General features: G+C 40.1%; 1 pseudogene across 1 annotated transcript; it reads left to right on the plus strand.

Annotated features, from left to right (window-relative positions):
• Positions 1–432: 432 nt before the first annotated feature.
• On the plus strand, positions 433–9,598 carry LOC148754674 (endogenous retrovirus group K member 18 Env polyprotein pseudogene; annotated as a pseudogene). The gene is made up of 2 exons (XR_016019938.1): positions 433–1,236; positions 6,699–9,598. The product of XR_016019938.1 is annotated as an endogenous retrovirus group K member 18 Env polyprotein pseudogene (transcript).
• The last annotated feature ends 8,684 nt before the right edge of the window (positions 9,599–18,282 follow it).

The following is an 18,282-nucleotide window of genomic DNA, read 5'->3' on the forward strand; positions in this document are numbered from 1 at the left end:
CAAGTGGTGTTCATCAGGTAAATGCAGATTCAGGTTTGGTATCAATGCTTAGCCTGGGGCCCCTCACAAAAGTTTCAGAGCACACCAAAGACAGTGGCTTCCTGCCTTGTGCGTGCAGACACCCAAGAGCTGTCTAAGAAAGATTGCAGCACAGGTTGGGACTGGTTATCCACCACTGAAACGACCTCTTGTGTTATGTGAGGCTTGCTGTTTCCTGGTGAAAGAGGCTCCTGCTGAAAGTACCTCTGCCTTGGGTGGTTTGTGAGGCAGAGTTCCAGGAAGTCACTAGGGTGGGGCAACTGGTATTCCTCAGTTTAATGCAAATTCAGGCTTGGCACCAGTGCTGAGCTTGTGTTCCCTCCAAAAAATTATCAAACCACACCGTGGTCAGCCACCACCTGCCTCAGACCCACAGATTCTTGATGGTTTGTTGTCACACAGCAGCCTAGCCGCCTGTCCCTACCATCCTTTCCTTAGGGAAAGAGGGTTGCGGGTTTGTCCCTCTTAGGGGTTGAGTTTTATAGGTCTCCTCTCTTGGTCCCAGTATGCTGGGTCTGCGGTCAAAGACGAGTAAGTTTCCTCAAGGGAGGGACGACTTAAGCCAGACGGGACCCCAGGGACCCCCATGAGTTAGCCTCTGAAACTAGGAAGGGATGCCCCTCCTCCAATGTTTTCTGGAAGCTGCTGACGCATGCTGCAAATGTCCAGCACCCTATTGTGCTAAGGAACGTTAATTGAGCGAAACTGCCTCGCTCCCGCTTAGCTCATGGGATAATTACCTTGAGAGACCTGCTCCCCCAGGGGTTGTACACACCGCACCTTGGTCATGCGGGGACGGCATGCACAGGTTGCTTTGGGACAATATGATTGGATATTGGGAACATGCTGATTGTATTAGTGGTGTAAGAGTTTTACAGACCCTGCTCAGAATCATGTGATGCCTATTGTAAAAAAGCAATAAATACCCACAACGACCCGATTCGGGGCTCCAGTCTCTTGAGGCTGTGAGTCCCTTGGTCCTCTGTGGTTTCTCTGCATTCAGTGTCTCTGGTCTCTTTAATTCTATAATAGAATTTAGCCTCTGCCGCCTCCCTCGCTTTCCCACTGCTTGTGTTGTGCAGGACGCAACATCTGGCGCCCAACGTGGGGCACGAGGAGAGAAGAACAACTAAGAGTTGTATGGTCTGCAGATACGGTTGAGGGGCCTCTGAGCATCCGTCGCGCGACAGCTACCTGGTAAGGGGGTAGTTTTATGGACTCAGAGTATTAAACCAAGGTTATTCAGAGGAAGTAATTAAATACTTTTCAATCTATCTTTGAGTGACAGTGCGTGGGAGTGTGTGTGTATGGTTATGGTCCCACGATCTTCGTGATTACGGGGCTTGAGTGGGCTCGTCACCGCGGTTCCGTCACTCTGTCATATGGCATAACGGCGACTTGGGGGTTTCCCCAACCTGGACCGGGATTTATACGGTTGAGCCTTAGCCAAGACAGGTGCTAAGTTCCCGCGAGGGGAACGGCCGGCCGAGCATCAGAGTGGATATTGAGTGAAAGTTTCTTTTCTTTTCCTTCTTGTATCCTTCTTGTGAGAAAGAAAAAATGGGAAATTCGGAAAGTAAGTATAGACCTTATATTTGCCTGCTGAAGCAGTTGCTTAAAAAAGGACAACATAGGGCCTCAGAAAAGAGGTTGGAAGAACTTCTCAAAGTAATTGAGGTCCATTGCTCTTGGTTTCCTACCCTGGGAACCTTAGACTTAGATAAATGGGAAGCAGTTGGTCAAGATCTCCGTGATCTCCACGCCAACGGAACTTCGTTTCCAAGTTCGATCTGGGAGACTTTTGAACTAGTTCGGTCAGTTCTAGAACCACTACAGACAGACTCTGAAGAGGAAAGGGAAGATAGGGAAGGTAAGAGAGATTCACCAAAGAGAACTAAAAAGGAAAGAGAAGATGAGGGGTTAGAGTCTAATTCCACTATAGTCCCTCGAAATCTTTATCCTGATCTCGAGGAATGTTTCCAGGAGGAGTTTCCCCCTCCGTTCTGGCCTCCACCACCTCCATGTGCTGATCAGATGTGGCAACAGCCTAAGACTTGCTGTAATACCAATAATCCATTTATTCAGAACAATCCGTTTGCTCAAAAGCCTCCAGCAATAACAGCTAAACAATTCAGCTTCAAATTGTCAGCCTTAGAGCAGGGTATACATCAGGCAAAAATGGCTGGAGATGTGGATGCTCTTAATTTTCCAGTGATTTTCAGACAAATTGAAGCCCCTGGTCAAAATAACCCAGATGGAATCCATGAGGCAGTGTATGAGCCTTTTCCTTTTAAATTGCTTAAAGAGTTAAAACAGGCAGTATTACAGTTTGGGACTACTTCTCCCTATACTGTTGGCCTTGTTAGAGGTATTGCTGATGGCCACAGAATGATTCCAGCAGACTGGCAGGCCTTAGCTCAAACTTGCCTTACTCCTGCACAATTCTTGCAGTTTAAAACTTGGTGGATTGAAGGGGCTGAGAATAAAGAAAGACAAAACCAAGCTCTTAACATTAATATTACTGCTGATCAGCTTGTTGGCAAAGGCCACTGGGCACCAACCCGTAATCAATTAGATATGCAAGGAGTTGCTATAGAGCAACTTAAACAAATTTGCCTTGCTGCATGGGAAAAGATTGAAGTAGAAGGAAAGACTCATTCCTCCTTTCAGAAAGTTCTTCAAGGATCTCAGGAGCCTTATTCTGATTTCCTGGCTCGACTCCAGGAAGCCATTAAAAAACAAATTACTAATCCTGTAGCTGCAGATGTGATCCTTCAGATTATGGCATATGAGAATGCTAATAAAGATTGTCAAAGAGCCATAGGGGCACAAAAAGGAAAGACAGATGCAATGGGGTATTTGCGCTTGTGCCAAGAAGTAGGGACTGAGGATCATAAGGCAGCACTATTGGCTAATGCAATTACCGGAGCTTTTCAAAAAAGGGATAAGTTTTCTGGCACTTGCCATAATTGTGGAAAAACAGGACATACTAAAAGAAATTGCAGGGTTAAAAGTAAAAACAACCCTCAACCTCCTCAGCCCACACCTTTTCAAGGTACAAAACAGCCTGGATTGTGTCCACGCTGTCAGAAAGGAAATCATTGGGCCTCCGCTTGCAGATCTAAATATCATAAAGACGGCACTTTGCTTCAGGGAAACGGGAAGCTGGGCCAGCCCCAGGCCCAGACAACAACCGGGGCATTTGTGGGTCAGACAATCCCTCAACTGGGGATGTTTGCCAACCCAGCGGCACCACAGAATTATCACACGGTGCCGCCCCCTCAGAACTATCCATTGAGCAATTAACTTCTGCCACTGAAGAAAGTGCTGCAGTAGATGTTTGTACTGCTCAAAATATTTTATTACTCCCAGGGGAAACACCTCTCCGGGTGCCTACAGGCATTGTTGGACCAATTCCCAAAAATACGGTTGGACTCCTCCTTGGTCGTTCCAGCTTAACATCAAAAGGAGTTACTGTCCACACCGGAATAATAGACCCAGATTTTAAAGGAGAAATTCAAATTGTTATGTCTTCTTCAGTTCCATGGTCAGCAAAAAAGGGAGAAAAAGTTGCTCAGCTTCTCTTAATTCCATATATTCCACCCAATTTACGAGGAACTCAAAAAAGAACAGGAGGATTTGGAAGTACAGGTTTAGCAGGAACATTCCTGGCAGAAAAAATTTCTAGCATTCGTCCTTTATGCCACATTAGCCTTCAAGACAGAAAATTTTTAGGACTTATGGACACAGGTGCAGACGTCTCCATTATTTGCTCTCAAGATTGGCCCGCAAATTGGCCTACCCAACAAGCCGACATAAATGTTGTTGGAGTAGGAGAAATTTCAAAATTGCTTCAAAGCACCCATATCCTTCCTTGCCTTGGGCCAGAAGGACAAAAAGGATTTTTGCAGCCATATGTTGCTGATATTCCAATAAGTTTATGGGGTAGAGATTTACTTTCTCAATGGAGAGCAAAAATTGTTATTCCCCCAGGACAGTATAGCCCTCAAAGTCAGCAAATGATGAAACAGATGGGGTATCTACCAGGACAAGGTTTAGGCAAATTTAATCAGGGCATTACACAACCTCTCCAACCTACATTACAGGTGGGCAGAGAAGGGATAGGATTTCATTCACAAGATCAACAGCCTTTTTGTTAGGGGCCGCTGTCGCTGAGCTAAAAACTCCTTTAGCTCTTAAATGGATAGATAATAAGCCTCATTGGATTGAACAGTGGCCCCTTTCTAAGGAGAAATTAGAGGCATTAATGGAAATGGTACAGATTCAATTAGAACAAGATCATATAGAGTCTTCCACTAGTCCGTGGAATTCCCCAGTATTTGTTATAAAGAAAAGATCAGGAAAATGGAGAATGCTCACAGATTTAAGAGTAGTTAATTCTTTAATTGAACCCATGGGTCCACTTCAACCTGGCCTTCCTCAGCCATCCATGATTCCAAAAAATTGGCCATTGGTGGTCATAGACCTACAAGATTGCTTTTATTCAATTCCTTTACATCCTGAGGATTGCCCTAAATTCGCATTTTCAATACCGTCTTTAAATAATAAAGAACCAATCAAGAGGTATCAGTGGAAAGTACTCCCTCAGGGAATGCTAAATAGCCCTACCATTTGTCAATTTTATGTGGCTAGAGCTGTTGCTCCGGTCAGAGAGAAATTTCCAGCCTGTTATATCATTCATTATATGGATGACATTCTCTGTGCTGCGTCTTCCCCAGAAGTCCTTGCAGATTGTTTCAAACTGTTGCAAGAGCAACTTGAGATGGCAGGACTCTGCATTGCTCCTGATAAAATTCAAACTACAACTCCCATCAAATATTTGGGAGCTATCTTGGACAGACAAACGATTAAACCTCAAAAGGTACAGATCAGAAGAGATCAAATTTCCACTTTAAATGATTTACAAAAATTGTTGGGAGATATTAATTGGTTACGTCCCACTCTGGGAATCCCAACTTATGCGTTGAATAATTTGTTTAGTCTTTTACGGGGTCCTTCTCAATTAAATAGTCCCCGTACTTTAACCCCTCAGGCTTGTCAGGAGTTGGAATTAGTAGAAAAGAAAATTCAAGAAGCTCAGGTTCAGCGCATAGATCCCTCTCAACCCTTACAAATTTTAATTTTTCCCACTCCTCATTCACCAACCGCAGTTATTGTCCAACAAAATGACCTTGTGGAGTGGTTGTTTCTGCCTAATAATTTTGTTAAATCTCTTCCAACATACTTAGAGTTAATTTCAGAACTTGTTTCTCGAGCTCGAACCAGAGTTCTTCATTTAAATGGAATAGAAGCCAATAAGATAATAGTTCCCTTTAAAAAACAGCAAATAAATCATTTAAATATTCATTCTGAAGTTTGGCAAATTGCTGTTTGTGGATATTTCGGCATAATTGATAACCACTATCCTAAACATAAATTGTTTCAGTTTCTATTAAAAACTAGTTGGATTCTCCCGAAAAGGTTAAGTTCAGTTCCTATTTCCCAAGGGAGGACAGTTTTTACTGATGGGTCCAGTAATGGCAAAGCTGCTATTGTTAGTGAAGTTGACCAACAGGTTATTCAGACTAATTGTACCTCAGCCCAGAGAGCAGAATTAGTTGCAGTTTTAACTGCTCTGCGGGAGTGTGGTGAGCCTTTGAATATTGTCTCTGATTCTGCTTATGTTGTACATACAGTACAAAACATAGAGACGGCGCTTCTGTCTAACAACTCTAATCCGTCTCTCCAGTTTCTTTTTAATCAACTCCAACAAGTAGTTAGAAATAGACAACATCCATTTTTCATCACTCATATACGCGCTCATACTCCCCTCCCGGGATCTTTGACGCGTGGCAATGCCATTGCTGATTCTTTGGTTGCTAATGTATTAGTTACCGAGGCAACCAAATTCCATTCTTTGACTCATACCAATGCTGCAGGTCTTCGGGCTCGGTTCCCAATTACCTGTAAACAGGCCAAGCATATTGTTCAAACTTGCCCAACTTGTCAGATTCTTAATGCTCCTCAAGAATGCCCAGAAGGGGTTAATCCCCGAGGTTTAGTACCCAATGATATTTGGCAGATGGATGTGACCCATGTTGCTTCATTTGGGAAATTGTCATTTGTACATGTCACAATTGACACATCTTCTGGATATATCACTGCAACCGCTCAGAGTGGTGAAACTGCAGGACACGCTTGCAGACACTTGTTAATTTGTTTTTCTGTTATGGGACTTCCCAAAGCCATTAAAACAGATAACGGTCCTGCTTATACTAGCAATAAATTTACCAAATTTTGTGAACAGTGGAATATTCACCATACCACTGGAATTCCTTATAATCCTAAAGGTCAAGCCATTGTGGAGCGAGCTAATTGTACTTTAAAGAAACAATTACAAAAACAAAAAGGGGGAGACAAGGATCCTCCGCAGGTGCAATTAGCCAAAGCTATGTTCACTTTGAATTTTTTAAATTTTTCTGGCTCTAATAATATGGAGCCTCATCTTGGACACACAGCTGCAGAAAGACATTTTAATAATCTCCATAGCCCTAAGGCTTTGGAAGATGTGCCCATTTGGTGGAAGGATATCCAGACTAATCAATGGCATTTAGGGACTCTGTTAACATGGGGACGAGGTTATGCTTGTATTTCTCCAGGATCAAAAGAACGTCCTCTGTGGGTGCCAAGCCGGTGCATTAAGCCTTATCATGGAATCCGATCCCTCGCAGAACATGGCAATCAGCACGCTGGTCCAAACCTCGGATGCTGTTCCTCCGCCGAATGTGATCATCACTCGCCGGATGGGATCTCCACCGATGACCCAGGTGTACGCGACCTACCGATGCGTGGCACCGAGCGACCCCTACCGGTGGATGAATCGCTTCATGGGCCCCCGTCATCAGGCTCCGACCTCCCCAGCTCCTCCAGCCCCTGTGGTGGTTCCGCAGCCGAGATGTCCATCAGGCCAGACGTATCCGCCGCCGGCATCTCCTCCCAGTGAGGCATCTTCATCATCTGAGACATCGCAGCCGAGGGTTCCACGCATCCGGATTCTTAGAGCTCCTCCTAAACGCAACCCGCTGCCTACTTGGAAGCAGATTAAGAAATTGTCCCGAGAGGCAGAGAGAAATCTTATAGTGTTAGGAATGCCGAGAACAGCCTCCAACATGCTTATCTCCATGATGGCTATTCTCATGGCTGTAAGTTTCCTTCCCATGGGTGTTAAAGCAGAAAACTTCACATATTGGGCTTATGTTCCCAATCCTCCATTGCTGACACCTGTAACTTGGAATGATGCGCCTCCTCTGATTTATATAAATGATAGCTCCTGGTTCCCAGGACCAGAGGATCAGAGAGGTCCAGAATTTCCTAATGAAGAAGGCAGAGAATTTAATCTCACCAAAACAACTGCCTTAGGATTTGTTTATCCTCCTCTTTGCATTGGTCCTGTCCCTCCTTGTATTCCGGTAAAGGATCAAGTGTGGGTCACCCCTAAGGGTGAAGGGACTGAGTCCTATAGGGACTTGTTCATGCTTTCAGGAAAAGGATTTCAGACTGAAGGGTTGAGTACCCATCTGTATCCTCCTCCCATTTCTACTTGTCCTCGAGAGAAGTGGGCAGCCAATCATTCCCGTATTCATTGGGAAGAATGTAGAGGAAGTTTTGATAGAGTGCTAGCTCGAAATTCCATAGGCACAATTGTTGACTGGGGACCTTTTGGGATCGCTATGCACACCTGCTCTTCAGGAAGGTGCTCTGAGCCCCAGTCTCTTAAAGACAAATTAGTGTTAGGAAAATTTCCAAAAATAGTTAAATCTCCTTATGATCTGTCCATTTATTGGATAGACAAAGTTTTGGCCCCACCTCAGTTAAAAATGATTACTCCCATTAGGGGTCCAGTGCAAAAGACCTTGTGGAAGGTGGCCTTGGCTTTAGCGCCTATTGGCATTTGGAATGGAAATTTAACCAAGGATAATAATAGACAGTACACCTTTAATTTTATAAAATCTCAAAAGCTTAATTTACAAGCTTGCCTTAAATTGCCTTATGTTTTCCTGATTGGAAAATTTACTATAGAAAATTCCCTTAGCCTTGTTGAATGTTTTCATTGTCGTTTGTATACTTGTATAGATTCCTCCATTTATAATTCCTCAGAAGATAAAATTATGATTTTAAGAAAAAGACGGGGTCTATGGATTCCTGTCCGAGCCCCTAGAGTGTGGGAGGGATCTCCTACTGTTCATATTGTTCTTCAATTGCTTCATAAGATTGTTCATCGAGCAAAAAGGTTTATTGGATTGTTAATTGCTGCTATAATGGGAATAATTGCTGTAACCACGGTTGCTGCTGTTTCTGGTGTCGCTTTACACCAGACTGTTCAAACTACTGAATTTGTACAACAATGGCATGAAAATGCTAGTAAAACTTGGAATCAACAGGTTAAGATAGATGAAGAAATTAATGTCAGATTAGTAGATTTAGAAACAACAGTAGTTTCTCTTGGTGATCAGTTAGAAAATTTACGTACTATGATTTCTCTTAAATGTGATTGGAATGTAACCACTTATTGTGTAACCCCTTTTGATTATAATCAAACTCGTACTCCTTGGAATGATGTTCGTGCTCATCTTTTGGGGCACATGCCTAATCTCACTGTAAATATTGTACAATTACAACAAGAGGTTGATCAAATGTCTAGTGCTAAGCTTCAACTTTTACCCGGAGAAGATGTTTTGTCAGCTGCTGCGGATGGATTGTCCTCCTTGAATCCGGTTAAATGGATAAAAAACTTGGGTGGTGGGTTTATTGGTGTTATTGTAACACTGATTATTGTATTCTGTTTGTTTTGTTTAGTCTTCGGATGCGGACATGCCTCCCTCCGAAAGGCATTGAATGAAGAAACGGCACGGTCTGTTTTTCTCACATTACAAAAACAAAAAGGGGGAGATGTTGTCACACAGCAGCCTAGCCGCCTGTCCCTACCATCCTTTCCTTAGGGAAAGAGGGTTGCGGGTTTGTCCCTCTTAGGGGTTGAGTTTTATAGGTCTCCTCTCTTGGTCCCAGTATGCTGGGTCTGCGGTCAAAGACGAGTAAGTTTCCTCAAGGGAGGGATGACTTAAGCCAGACGGGACCCCAGGGACCCCCATGAGTTAGCCTCTGAAACTAGGAAGGGATGCCCCTCCTCCAATGTTTTCTGGAAGCTGCTGACGCATGCTGCAAATGTCCAGCACCCTATTGTGCTAAGGAACGTTAATTGAGCGAAACTGCCTCGCTCCCGCTTAGCTCATGGGATAATTACCTTGAGAGACCTGCTCCCCCAGGGGTTGTACACACCGCACCTTGGTCATGCGGGGACGGCATGCACAGGTTGCTTTGGGACAATATGATTGGATATTGGGAACATGCTGATTGTATTAGTGGTGTAAGAGTTTTACAGACCCTGCTCAGAATCATGTGATGCCTATTGTAAAAAAGCAATAAATACCCACAACGACCCGATTCGGGGCTCCAGTCTCTTGAGGCTGTGAGTCCCTTGGTCCTCTGTGGTTTCTCTGCATTCAGTGTCTCTGGTCTCTTTAATTCTATAATAGAATTTAGCCTCTGCCGCCTCCCTCGCTTTCCCACTGCTTGTGTTGTGCAGGACGCAACAATGGTTGTCCAAGAAAGACTGCAGTGCAGGTTGGGGCTGGTTGGTCACTATTGAAAGTGTCTTTGGTAGTGTGTGAGTTGGGTGGGGTGGGGTCCCAGGGAATCACCAGGGTGGAGTGAGCAGAGCTCACCAGATCAATGCAGTTTCAGATTTGGCCTTGTGTGGGAGGAGGGCTCAACACAGGGACAGTGATGTTTGTTCCTCTAGCCCTCACTCTGAAGCCACACAACCCAATCTTTTCCTGTATGTTTCTGGTGCCTCCGGAGTTGCTGTCCCTCTTTCCAAGCCCAGGATGAGTGAGTGCAAACGAGTGAGTTTGTGCAAGATCCCTTTAAGAGGATGTCTGGATTATCAGCAGCCTTCTTCTCATTCAGTTGGATGGAATCCCTGCTGGTTATCTGCTCTGGTGACTCCTCTTCCCAACACTGGAATCCTGGGCTGGGAGACAGATGTGGTGTTGGGGCCTCTTGCCCCTCAGGAGGTACTTCCTCATCTGAGATGTCCCTCCTGATGTTCAAATGCTCAACTGCCAAACAGGTAGGGGACCAGCCTGTTTCATACCTCTGCCCCTCTGACCATTCTAGATGTGACCCCTTTTTATAGTCAGATGGTCTTCAGAAGGTTCTCTAGTTTGATTATCATATAATTTAGTTGTAATTTGAATGTGGTCATAGGAGGAGGCAGGCACAGCATTTATCTACTCTGCCATCTTGTCTGGAGAGCTTACCCTCATAAGTGACACACTACAGTGCTTTTAACATAGAAATTGAAACAGGTAAGTTTTCAATAAAAGTTTTTGAACAATGCATGAATGTGCTCTTATAGGCTATTTAGGTATGGCTTAGCTCCAGATCCTTCAAGGAGGTAGATAGGTGGTCTTCATTATCTCTAGGTCACCTTCCAACCTAAGTGCTCCAGAGATTTATTTTTTTTCTGAATCTATTTTACTCTGGGTGTCAAGATGCCTTAGATTCAGATCATCAGTGAAAAACAATTTGAGATACCATCAGTGAAAACTTATGTGATTGTTTTCCTGTATTCTGAGAAATTGTTAATGTGTTCTCTATCACTTATCTAAAAAAACCCATAATGATCCTTTTCTCCTAGCACCACCTACTTCAGCTTCCTTCCTGGATGACTTTAGAGGGATGACTTTAGAAGGAATTCATTTCTGAGGCAAGCAATCTCTGTATCATTAGCACAAAGTAATCCTTAGAATAATGGGCTCTAATTTTCTTTAATATTTTTATATCTGAATTACCATACACTGAAGGACATTTAGAATCATAACAACAAAATGTCTTGTGATAGTGGTTTATTGAAGTACTATGATCAGATTTAATTGTTGGGAATCACCCTGAGGACTAACATTGCTTGTAAATCATTCTAATCTTATGACAAAGGTTGAAGGTGCAATGAGACCCTGAATAGGAAGTGAAACATATAAACTTTTCAAATTAATTCCTATTGAGTCCTGGGGCTTTATTCCTACTCTCATTCTGCTTGGGTTTTGATAAAATTTAAGTAGCTAATCCATTCATCAGCCACATAGTAAATTACTTTTAAAATTAAAAATAAATCAACATTTTATAATCAACATTAAAATAATTATATTTCTGTCCTAAAAGTATCTTAGCAACTAGTGAAATTACAGAAACATCAGCTGCATTATTATTAATCCTCATGTGAAGGTGGACTATTGATCTGAATGCTGCAGATTTTAGAGGGAGATTTATTTTTATTTTTTTTAATCCAAGGCTAGAACCTATCTCCCTATAGTCTATTAGCCTATGTCTCAGCAGAATGTTCATTAAGCAATGAGGGTTTCCAGGTATGGTGAGGGTGATTAAAGAAGAATGTGACGTATATTACCTAAGTGTGAGGGATAAATTTTAGTCAAATTACAATATTTCCAACAATTGCCTGTATTGAATGCCACACTATTTTTTACACATGCATATTTATGCAGACACATATAACGCAAAAAAAAAAAAAACCTCATTGAAAGGGGGAAAATCCACGTGAAAAGGCAAACTGTCTTCAGCCGATGAGAAGTACAGAATAAGTACTTCCTTCGGAGTTTGCGTCCTCAGTAGGTAACAGTTGGTTATAATCTTTTAGAAACCAGCTCCATGGCTGTGTCACCTCACCAATGGCTGAAATATCCCTTGAAGAAAGTAGTATTCACATCAATCCAAGTTTGGTTCACCACCACAGGAAAGCTGTCTGATATATCTTTTTTTTTTTTTTTTTTTTTTTTTTTTTATTTTATTTTTTATTTATTTTTTTTTTTTTTTTTATTTTATTTTATTTTATTTTTTTTCTTTTTTTTTTTTTTTAATTAGTTTCAGGTGCACAAGACAAAGCAAAACTTAGACATTTATCATTTATATCCCTCACACTGTGTGAACCCTCCTCCCCCCATCCACTATCCCTCTGTACGTTCCCAAAACCTCTCACCTTCCCCTTATCCCCACCCCCCCGCCCCTCTAGCAACCCTCTGTTTTTCCTCCATGTTTCCAAAACTGTTTCTGATTAGTTCATTCACTTATTCTTTTCTTTAGATTCCGCATATAAGTGAGATCATATGGTATTTGTCTTTCTCTTTCTGACTTATTTCACTTAACATAATGTTTTCTAGGTCCATCCATGTTGTTGCAAATGGTAAGATTTCTTTTAAAAATACCATAGACAGTTAATCAGAGAGGCTTAATCTAAAAATCTCATTTCAGACAACTAATATCTTTAAATAGCATGGGGCTATAAAAAAGTCTATGAATAAAAGGTGAACTCAATTTTTCCACCCTGAACTACCTAACAAGTGTTAGACTATGCTTTCATCTGATTGTTCTCTCAATGTGGTTTTTCTAAGCACACTGGGCCTCTGTTTTGAGCCAAATTATAACTAGGCCACACTTTTGTTACACCTTCCCTTCTGTTCATCCAACCCATGTGATTCATTTCTTTAAGGTCAGTGCAATGTCAGCTCAATAAGGTGTTAATGTACTTTGCAGATATTAGCAAGGATACAACATTTAGAAAACACTTGAGATTCTCAATGCCCTCTACTGCTTCTGCCACCCATCCCCAAGCTAACTCAACCTTCACTGTATTTCGCTAAAAACCTATTTTGAATTATTTTGTCCCTTTGTGTTTGGCTATTATTAGAGTTAAAGTGCATTAATAATGTCTTGCACTTAACTAGAAAAGCTGATCCTAAAGCTCTCAGATCATGACTTGAGAATCCTCAGTTTGAATAAGCTCATAGAAATGAAGATGAGGAGATAAAAGGCAATGATTATATTGTGAGTAGCCATTATATATCAATCATACCTATTACAAATATTTCATATATTTCTCAGTTTAATGCACATACAAATGTTACCATGTGGTTTTCACAATCCTTACTATTTAAAAAAGAAAACATGTTCAGAAATGGAAAATATTGCCCCGTTTCAAACAGCTAGAAAATATATCAGCCAAAATTTGAGCAAGAGTCTAACTTTACACTCATAATGCTTTCCACTTTACAGCCTAGCATGTCTCACAACCTGCCTCACACTACATTCTCTGATGCCTCTAGAAATTACTAAACACTAACAGACCAAAATCTCCCCCCCATACATACACACAAAGTTATATCAGATGAGAAAAATAGCTTTTAACCCAGTATCTATGGTGACCATATGTCCAGATAGAAAAGAAAATAATGAATTTAAACTGTGGTCCCATTATACACTAACTGTCACAAAGTTACAATTTTTGAACAATCGAACTATACTTCCCAGATCAACTCCTAATCTGTAAGTATTATAGAAAGCTAAGACCATGTCTGATGAATTTTCTTAAATCAGAAAGTAAGGTGACTACTCCTATGTCCCTTATTCCACCTTTAAAAAAAGAGCTTTTTAGTTTAACATAGTCCCATTACTTGTTTTAGCTTTTTATTTCCATTTCTTTGAGGTCAGATTCATAAAATCCTCTTTGAACCCAACTATGCAGTTTCTTGTTTAAGGTCTTATGTTTAGGTCTTTGATCCATTTGAGTTAATTTTGGTACATGGTGACAGATAGCAATCTAGTTTCATTATTTTGTATGTGGCTTTCCAATTTTGCCAGCACCATTTATTGAAGAGGCTTTCTTTTCTCCATTGTATGTTTTTGGCTCCTTTATCAAAAAATATTTATCTATATTTATGTGGGTTTATTTCTGGGTTTTCAATTCTCTTCCATTGGTCTGTGTGTCTGTTTTTCTGCCAGTAACATGCTGCTTTGATTTTTGTCACCCTGTAGTACAAGCTGAATTCAGGCAGTGTGATACCTCCAGCATTGTTCTTTTTTCTTAGGATTGCTTTTGTTATTTGGGGTTTTCTGTAATTTTATACAAATCTGATGATTTTTTATTCTATTTATTTAAAAAAACAACATTGGGATTTTGATCGTGATTACACTAAGTCTGTATATTGCTTTGGGTAATATGGGCATTTAAATTATGTTGAATCTCGCAACCCTTGAACACAGAATGTCTAAAAAGGTTTTGCACAGCAAAAGAAACTATCAACAAAACAAAGAGGTAACCAACAAAATTGGAGAAGATATTTGTAAACAACACCTCCAATAAGGAGCTAATTTCCCAAAATATATAAATAACTCAAACAACTCAACAACAAAAAGATAAACAATCCAATTAAAAAATGGACAGAGGACCTGATCAAAAATTTCTCCCAACAAGACATACAAACTGACAACAGATATATGAAAAAATTTTAATTTCACTAGCTATTGGAAAACTAAAAATCAAAACCACAATGAGATATCACTTCATACCAGTTAGAATGACTATCATCAACAAGACAAATAATAACAAGTGTTGCATCAACAAGACAAATAATAACAAGTGTTGAAGAGGCTGTGGAGAAAAAAGAACCTTCGTACATTGTTGGTGGGAATGTAAATTGGTACAGCTGCTATAAAAAACAGTAAGGAAGTTCTTCAAAAAGTTAAGAATAGAATAACCATATGACCCAACAATCCTTCTCCTGGGTATCTACCCCAAAATTCTGAACACATTTATCCATAAAGGTGTATGCACTCCAATGTTCAACACAGCATTATTTATGGTGGGCGAGACATGGAAACAATCAAAGTGTCCTCGATAGATGATTGGATAAGGAACTTGTGGCATATATACACAATGGAGTATTACTTTGTCATAAGACAAAGTGAAATACTGCCATTCCTGACAACATGGGTGAATCTTGAGATTATTATCCTTAGTGACATAAGCCAGACAGAAAAAGTTGAGAACCGTATAACTTCAATCATGTGTGGGATATAAAACTGAAAGCAACAAAGGAACAAGACAAACAAATAAAGAAACAAAAGCTCATAGACACTGACAAAGTTTAGTGGTTACCAGAGGAAAAGGGGAAGGGGGGATGGTGGAAGAGAGTAAAGTGGTTCAAATACATAGTGAAGGAAGGTGAAGTAACTCAGGTTGGTGAGCAAATAATGTGATATATAGTTGATGTATTAGAGAATTGGCACCTGAAACCTATGTAATTTTATTAACCATTGTCACGCCAATAAATTTAATTTAAAAAGGAAATACAGTAAAACATAGGACTTATTTATAAAAGTGGGGGGAAAAAGTGCATATCAAGCGGTTTCTTTTTTAATTAAATTTATTGGAGTGATAACGGTTAGTGAAATTACGTAGGTGTCAGGTATGCATTTCTATAATACATCATCTATATATTACATTGTATGCTGACCACCCAGAGTCCATTATCCTTCTTGTTATGATGCAAATTACATTCTTTATCATGGTAGTTTGAAAAACAAAACAAAAAGCATTATTGTAGTCAGATGAGGTCAGTGTTCAAGAGAAGACATCAGTAGTCTTTCAGGAACTTACATAGTTTATTCTGTAGAATTATTGTGATATACTTTAATCTTGGATAATAATGAAGCAGCAGATGAACTCCTCCATAAGAAAATTAGTTTTCGTGTTTTTTTTTAATTATTGGGGTGACAATTGTTAGTAAAATTACATAGATTTCAGGTGTACAATTCTGTATTACATCATCTATAAATCCCATTGTGTGTTCACCAACCAGAGTCAGTTCTCCTTCCATCACCATATATTTGATCCCCCTTACCCTCATCTCCCACCACCCACCCCCTTTACCCTCTGGTAACCACTAAACTATTGTCTGTGTCTATGAGTTTTTGTTTCTCATTTGTTTGTCTTGTTCTTTTGTTGTTTTTGGTTTATATACCACATGTCAGTAAAATCATATGGTTCTCTGCTTATTCTGTCTGACTTATTTCACTTAGCATTATACTCTCAAGATCCATCCATGTTGTCACAAATGTTCCTATATCATCTTTATTAACCGCCGAATAGTATTCCATGGTGTATATATACCACAACTTCTTTATCCATTCAGCTATCGAAGAACATTTTGGTTGTTTCCATGTCTCGGCCACCACAAACAAAGCTGCAATGAACATTGGAGCACACCTGTCTTTATGTATAAATGTTTTCATATTATTTGGGTAGATACCCAGGAGAGGGATTGCAGGGTCATAGGATAATTCTATTCGTAAATTTTAGAGGAGCCTCCACACTGCCTTCCATAATGGCAGCACCAGTCTGCATTCCCACCAACAGTGTATGAGGGTTCCTTTTCTCCCCAGCCTCTCCAACACTTGTTACTATTTGTCTTGTTGATGATAGCCATTGTGGTTTTGATTTGCATTTCTCTGATGATTGGTGATGTTGAGCATTTTTTCATAGGTTTATTTGCCATTTGTATGTCCTCTTTAGAGAAATGTCTCTTCAGGTCCTCTGCCCATTTTACAAATTGGGTTGTTTGTTTTTTGGTTGCTGAGTTGCATGAGTTCCTTGTATATTCTGTATATTAGGCCCTTATCGGAGGCACTGTTTGCAAAAATCTTCTCCCATTCAGTTGGTGGCCTCTTTATTTTGTCGATTGTTTCTTTTGCTGAGCAGAAGCTTTTAAGTTTCATATAGTCCCATTCGTTTATTTAGCTTTTACTTCCATTGCCTTTGGAGTCAAATTCATAAAATGCTCTTTGAACACAAGGTCCATAAATTTAGTACCTATGTTTTCTTCTAAGCACTTTATTGTGTCATATGATTTTTGTCCTTTATTATGTTTATGTGATGTATCACATTGATGGATTTGCGGATGTTGAACCATCCTTGTGCCCCGGGGATGAACCCCACTTGGTCGTGATGAATAATCTTCTTAATGCATTGTTCTATTCGATTTGCTAGAATTTTATTCAGGATTTTTGCATCGGTATTCATTAGAGATATTGGTCTGTAGTTTTCTTTTTTTGTGCTGCCTTTACCAGGTTTTGGTATCAGGGTAATGTCGGCCTCATAGAATGACTTAGGGAGTACTGTCTCTTCTTCAATTTTTTGGAAGAGTTTGTGCAAGATTGGTATTAGATCCTCTTTGAAGGTTTGGTAGAATTCACTAGTGAAGCCATCTGGTCCCGGACTTTTGCTTTTGGGAAGGATTTGGATGACTCATTCAATTTCGTTACTGGTGATCGGTCTGTTTAGATTTTCCAGTTCTTCATGGTTCAGCCTTGGAAGGCTATATGTTTCTAAGAACTTGTCCATTTCTTCTAGGTTATTGAATTTGGTGGCATATAGTCCTTCATAGTATTCTTGGATGATCCTTTGTATTTCTGTGGTGTCCGTGATAACTTCCCCTTTTTCGTTTCTGATTTTGTTAATTAGTGTCTTCTCTCTTTTTATCTTAGTGAGTCTAGCCAAGGGTTTGTCAATTTTGTTAATCTTTTCAAAGAACCAGTTCTTTGTCACATTAATTTTTTCTATTGTCTTTTTGTTCTCTATTTCATTTAGTTCTGCTCTAATTTTTGTTATTTCCTTTCTTCTGCTGACCTTGGGTTTCACTTGTTCTTTTTCTGGTTCTTTAAGGTGTAACATGAGGCTATTTATTTGGGAGTTTTCTTGTTTCTTGAAATAGGCGTATAACGAGATAAATTTCCTTCTTAAGACTGCTTTCGCTGCATCCCAAAAATTTTGCTAGGATGAATTTTCATTGTCATTTGTTTCTATGTGTCTTTTGATCTCTCCTCTAACTTCTTCTTTGACCCAGTCGTTCTTTAAAAGTATGTTGTTTAATCTCTATATATTTGTGTTTTTTCCTGGTTTCTTTTTGCAGTTGATATCCAATTTCAAAGCCTTGTGATCAGCGAATATGCTTGGTAGGATTTCAATCTTCTTAAATTTGCTGAGGCTGATTTTAATCTAAATATATGGTCTATCCTTGAGAATGTTCCGTGTACACTAGAAAAGAATGTGTAGTCTGATGTTTTAGGATGAAGTGCTCTATGTATGATAATTATGTCCATTTCATCTAATGTGTCATTTAGGGATGCTATTTCGTTATTTATTTTCTGTATGGATGATTTATCCATAGCTGTCCATGATGTATTTAAGTCCCCTAGTATAATGTGTTTTGGTCAATTTCTCCCTTTAGTTCTGTTAGGTGTTGCTTGGTATATTTCGGTGCTCCCTAATTGGGA

The sequence above is a fragment of the Rhinolophus sinicus genome, chromosome 18, assembly GCF_057876585.1.
Source record: "Rhinolophus sinicus isolate RSI-liver-muscle chromosome 18, RSI-T2T, whole genome shotgun sequence".
In the NCBI taxonomy this organism is placed as follows: domain Eukaryota; kingdom Metazoa; phylum Chordata; class Mammalia; order Chiroptera; family Rhinolophidae; genus Rhinolophus; species Rhinolophus sinicus.